We start from the raw sequence: 6654 nt of genomic DNA on the forward strand, positions 1-6654 counted from the left end.
AGAGAGAGAGAGAGAGAGAGAGAGAGGAAGAAAGAAAGAAGAAAGAAAGGAAGGAAGGAAGGAAGAAAGAAAAGAAAGATACAGTAGCTTTCCATCTGTATATGAATTAAAATAAATGGCAAGTCAAAAGTAATACCAACAACAACATTAAATAAAGTCCTTTTTTTTTTTTGAAGACCATGGGGACAAAGGCCTGGTTTGAATAGAAAGGGACAGGAAACCAGAGATAAATAAAGCAGATTTGTCTGTAGCTGGAATTTTATAAATGTGCAAGGATGAACACAGAAAGCTCATTGTTGACTTTTTTCCATTGTGGAAAATACACATTACACAAATGCATCACCATTGCAACTACACTGTTCCATAGTGCTAAGTACATTTACACTGAGCAAGCCATCTCAGGAATCTTCTCATCTTGCAATGCTGAAAACCTGTACCCGCTAAACACCTGCCAGCCTTTTCTGCTTCGGTAAATTTGACCACAGGGTTTGTCCCCTTCTGTCTTGCTGATTCCACTTCACACGATGCAGCACGTGCCAGAATGTGGTTCTTTTCTAAGGTTAAATACTTCATTGTAAGGTAGAGTCTACATTTTGTTCATCCACGTCTCTATCGGTGCCTCCTGAGCCAGACCCACCGTCTGTGAATAACTGTGCTGTAAACAGAGCAGCCCAAATGTCCGCACACCCTGCTTTCTCCTCTCTGGCTAATGTTGGCTTCTGGGTTTCAGTAAGATTTAAATGCTTTCCAAGGATAGGGTTGATTATATGTGCATTTTGTTATTGTTTTGGTTTCAGTGGTTTGGTGTTTTGTTTTGCTTTCATTTTGCCTTAGCTACTGATTTCAGGGGATCCTCTCCTAGTTCCTTCTTTCAGGAGAGATCTGAAGTGTTCTCCCCAATCACGGATGTTGACAAACCTTTGTTCTAGAGCCAGAGTAACAACTGGAAGAAAACTAAAATCTGAGAGGCTCTCTGTAGTGGTTGAGATGCTTGTCTGTGAAAGTACTCAGCCCATTGAAAGATCCCAAATGTCAAAGGGTGATTCTGCAGTTCTGTTGTTCAACACCCTCACAGTGGATAGAGGTCTTCAGGAAATATTTCTAGAACCTTCTTCCGGATTGTAATTGTTCGGTAACTCTAATGGGGATGCCATGACTCCTGTTGCTTCAGGATGCTCTCCCAACCTTATTTATTGCCCCAGCCTCTGTAACAGGCCCAAAGGGACTGTTACATCAGAGTCAAGAAATCATGAGCCCCTTCTGTCACCTGTTATGATGTGCTCACCCCTCATAGCTCCAGAAGTATTTGATTTTCAGAGAAGAAAAGAGATATCTAACATTGACTCTTACTGTTTACACCAAATACTCTAGCAAGCCCATTTATCCATGGTGTCATCTAATGCTTAGTATTTCTCAGACAGTATGGTTTTGCCTCAGTCTCAAAGGGAGGAAGGAGGCTGGGAGATGTTAAAGCTATAATCTAAGATCCCATAAATAACACATGGGACTTGAATGCCGTCTGGTACCTCCCTAGCAGCCCTTACTGCCTTCTGGAATTCAGTAACCACCTGATCCTGCCTTGAACTGAAGTCACCTAACCCCAGTCCCTTGCTTATTAACAGAGGGTAGTTCCATCCCAGAGCCACGAGCCCAATCCAATACACCAGTGGTTCTCAACCTTCCCAATGCTGTGACTCTTTAATACAGTTCCTCCTGTTGTGGTGACCCCAACCATGAAGTTATTTTGGTTGCTACTTCATAGCTGTAAATTTTGCTACTGTTATGATTCGTAATGTAAATATTTTTGGAGATTGAGATCTCCCATAGGGCTCGTGACCCACAGGTTGAAAACCACAGCAATACACATTTGTCCTTCCTTCTTTATTAGGTCCCCAAACTGCTGGATTCTCTCCAGGCCCTGGCCATGCTGCCCCCACCATTCTCAAGCCTTGTCACTTGCTAACCCCAGACCTGCTGAACTGCATAAGAACCTGGAGCTGCCTTCTTGAATTCCCTTTGGGTGCTTCTCTTGAAATACCAGTATTCTTTCTCCTCAGAGCAGACTCCCACTCTGAGATCCTATGGGAAATTAAAATAATATAAAATTGAAAGTGCATACCTGATTAAAAAGTCAAGTATTTCACATATACAGAATTTATTTTAAAGCCCCCAAATAACTAAAATACATTATACACACAGAAAGAGTACCATAATAAACATCTCTGACCCACCAACACAAGAACATTTGGGGTCCCCTGGTGTCCAGTTAAATTTCCCTTCCTCCCTCACATTCTGAATACTGGATTACCATTGGCTATGATATGTATGGCTTAAATATTGTGGGACTATAACCAATCTTCTGAAACTAGTTTCCCCTTGGGTTAAAACTGTATTTGCGACCTGTGCATGTCGTACAGAGCTCCAGCTAGTTACCTTGGACAATTCCTTACTACCTCTCGTAGTTTGCTGTAGTGTCTCTATTCATCTTACTTCAGCCAATGTGTTGTTTTTGACTCTTGCTCCAAACTCATGCTGTGAGCATTTTTATGTATCTCTCCTTGTGAGCACAGGCAGGAATTCCTCCAGGTTTTGAAGGTGCAATCCAGGCAACAGCAGCGTCAGCCTTCTCTGAGGCAGTAACACTCTAGAAATGGGACTTTTGACCGTCGTCCCAGACCAGATCAGCAACTTTGGCAAGAGAGGAGCCTTCTAGGTTCCATCTTCCCCGACGCCCGAGTCTGTCACAGTATCTTATAACTATTAATCGGATGGTTACAAAACAACATCTTATGATGTTTTATGTCTATTCTTTTTAATGAGTAAACTTAATCTGCTCAAAACAATGCATGCCCCTTACTTTTCAGAACCAGCTAACCGATCCCCTACTTCCCATTTTTTTCTATTGCCATCTTGAAGACTAGAAATGTCAGTACTATATTCACATGTCATAGCATCTTCTAGATAGCTTTTGAGATGGTATAACTGTCGCCTGGCCCAGAGATGGCTCTATGTGTGGAAATATCAACTTGGAGGAGAGTCAAGGACACTATCACCATAGGTGGTATCTTAGGACAGTTTATAAATAAACGAAAGGCTGGTGTTGGAGTCTGTCTGGTTTGTATTGTAACCCATATGTTAGCTAAGGCCTTTTTCTCCCTGCGATCTAGAAGAGATTATTTTAAACTCTGTTCTACAAATAGGAAGGTCCAAAGACCTCCTCAAGATAGCTACCAATTCTGCCCATTTTGTACCAGCTCTGGCTTCAGGCTCCTGCTTCTGTCTCATCAGCTCTGCTCGTGGCTCGTCTTGCTCTTTTGCTGCCATTGTGTCTGTTTCTTGTGCGGCTCTAGAAGAAGAACTGAGATCTCTCACATCATTTTCACTCACCAATTATTGATAAGATTTTTATCAAATTCTAGAAACCTATCTAAAGTGACAATTGTGGGTTTTTTGTTTTGTTTTGTTTCTGTTTTTCTTTTCTTTTCTTTTCTTTTTTCTTTTTCTTTTTTGCCTTTTCTTCTGCATCCTTACATCAGGACTGTGGATGCCACAAAGGTCCCACCTACAGACCAAAGTGAAGTAAGCTGGGAGGGGTGGAGTCCCTGGGGATTCTGTGAGCTAGCCTGTTGGCTGTGGATAACTAATCAATAGACTTTCTGGGAGAGGAAAGTGCCTCTGAAGTAAACCATGGTATTGGAGCGGAACTATATCCCAAACAGAACACACAGGATGCAACAAAAATGCTTGTGTGGAAGACAGGTGGAAAAGATTCAGGGGCGATAAAGACAGTGGCTCTGTATGAGTCAGTCACTCATGTTTGGAAGATACTAAAAATAAACCACCAGGATTTCTACTCTAGTTTGCTTTCTTATGCTGTGACAAAGCACTGACCAAAAACACCTTGGGGAGGAAAGAATTTATCTGGCCTACACTTGCAGGTCATGGTCCATTATTGAAGGAAATCAGGGCAGGGATATGGAAGCAAGAACCACGGTGGAATGCTACTTGCTAGCTCACTCTCTGGCTCACGATTAACTAGCTTTCTTATAGTCCACTCACTGAAGATTGGACCCTCCTACATTACTTATCAATCAAGTCAATCGGCCACAGACAAGAGCTTTGACCAGCTTGATTTAGGTGATGCTTTAAGGATGGAGGCTTTCTCAGAAGATTCTGGGCTGTATCAGGTTGAGAGCTGAAGCCTATGAAGAAGCATCTAAGACCACACAGGTTTGTTCTTTATCCATTCAGTATTGAGCAAGACCTTGTGCCTTCTTCCTCATAACTTGTAGACCTGCTAGTGTACTCTCAACATTTCCTTCTATTTTATGGTTTCTCCCTTATTATTTTCTTATTTATCCCTGAGACAGCCTATTTGGCATTTCCCAATTCCTGAGAGAGAAAACCTGATTAGTCAGGCTTAACTTTTGTGTTCGGCCACATTGAAGTTGCTGGACAGTAGATAGTAGGTAGGAGATTTCCTTAAGTTTCCTCAGCTGTGGTTGAAAAAGACGTGCATTGACTTTTTAGAAAGTGTGTGTGTGTGTGTGTGTGTGTGTGTGTGTGTGTGTGTGTGTTCATATGTGGAGGTCAATGTCAGGTATTTTCCCCAATTTCTTTCCATCTTTCTTTTTGTTTTGAGGCAGGGTCTCTCACTGAACCCAGAGCTTACCAAATCACTTAGGCTGACTAATCAGCAAGTTCCAGGGATCTGCTGCCTTTCTGTGTGTCTCGCTCTGAAAATTGCACCACCATGCCCAGCTTCAAATCCGGGTCCTCATGCTTGCACAGCAAGCATCCTACCTACTAATCCATCTTCCCAATCCAAAATATCTTGACTCAGATGGTAATAGTCGGGATAACCTGGAAACATGTGGGTGATGAGTATCGTGTATGATGTAGATGGAACGGAAGCTTAGCTTGGCTTATGGGCAGTCGTGGGGTTTAGTAGAGCCATTTTTATTCTCTCCAGTACCAAACACAACACCTGATTTAGGGGGAAAAAAACACTTAGAAAATTCTCCTTGAGTGAATTCAGACTAGACATTCACTGATGAGGGTTGAGAGTGGAAAAATGTGGGCATTCCCCAAGGAAGAGAGCGTGCCATGATTTTCGAGTTGGTGTCCAGAGCCAAAGTGTCTAGTTTCATCTTTTTCTGAACTTCAATGCTAAAGAGCAAGCAAGGGAGCAAGAGAAAATCAACACAACCCCACGGAAGGTTTGTTTTTGCCTTCCCTCCAGAAAGCAGCTGTCAGTTTAACTTATTGCAAAATACCGTCAGTGATGAGCATGGTTGGAAATGCGTTTTATCTGTAATTAGAGAGATTACATTAAACACTATTATTTGCAGACACACATTGAATTAACCCTAATCGAGGCTAGCAAATAGTAGAGCCTGCCTATTTTTCGCCTCAAAATTTTTAGAAAATTGTGACAGTTGACACTCGGGGACAATGCTGACGAGATTTCTTTCTGTCAAATGGCAGACAGTAATTGTAATTGCCTTTAAAAAATGTTTTAAGCGGTTTCGTTAGTAAATCAGAAGTTGCCACAAATCAGGCTGATAGTTTTGAAACACGGGGGGCTGTTGACTGTGCATTCCAATATGAGTTTAATGAATTGATTTTTCTAAGGAATGTAACTTTGCATCTGTTTTCAGGTGTAATTAATTCGCTCTGATTAATGTGATTAGCATGGATATCGGTGGATTACACGGGGTGCCCCTTATCTGTTCACTTGTTTTTAATCTGCCATGGTGTCCTTTGGGAAATTACATAAGTGATTTGGGGGGGGGGATACATCTTACTGGTGGCTCTGATCACATTGAATTTCTGCAAAAGAACCCTTGTGGGAATTCACTGATTATTCACAGACAGTGCAGCGATGGACTTTTGTTTGAGGGACTTATTGAAGTTTACACAGTCCCTGCCTTTAAGGAGCTTATAATCCAGAGGGGAGGATGAGGCAAACATTCCAATGCAAGTCACTCACAAGGAAGAATGTCCTCAAGCTCTTTCTCAGCACAGTCCTCCCCAGATCTCTTGAATCAACACAGCTACGAAGAGTCCCACCTCTCTGCTGGTGGTCCCCACTCTTGAGCCATCTTCTCTGTGGTGTCAACTACCACTCTGAAGCCTACATCTCCAATTCTGTCTTTTCCAAGAAACTCCAGGCCTGGGAAGGAGACACTTGATGCTCCCAGATAACTTCGTCTGCCTATCGCAAAGGTAGTCTAAACCTCTAGACCCAAATGTTACTCTGTCTCCAAACTCATTTCTGCTAGGGTCTTCCCACTCACGGCAAATGGTTCTTCCATCCACCCATGCAAGCTAAGTTATGTGCCATGAGCCTCAGGACAGAAGCACATGCATCTGTAGCATGAGGTTCTCAAATACCAATGCTCAGGTTTTCAGTCATAGAGAACCACCTAGAAAGCTGATTGGAAGATAGTTTCTAGGTACTCGTGTCCAAAGATTCTGATTTGGTGGACTGAAGAGGAGTTCATGAACTTACATTTCTAATGAGTTCACAGGCAACAATGCCAATGCTATTGAGCCAGCAGCCACATTCCGAGAAAGATCTGCCGTAGAAAACCAAGAGGGTGCATGAGACACTAAGTCACCACCATGTAAGCGGTCATTCCTAGAGAACAA

This window comes from Mastomys coucha, unplaced genomic scaffold (genome assembly GCF_008632895.1).
Source record: "Mastomys coucha isolate ucsf_1 unplaced genomic scaffold, UCSF_Mcou_1 pScaffold18, whole genome shotgun sequence".
Taxonomy (NCBI): Eukaryota; Metazoa; Chordata; class Mammalia; order Rodentia; family Muridae; genus Mastomys; species Mastomys coucha.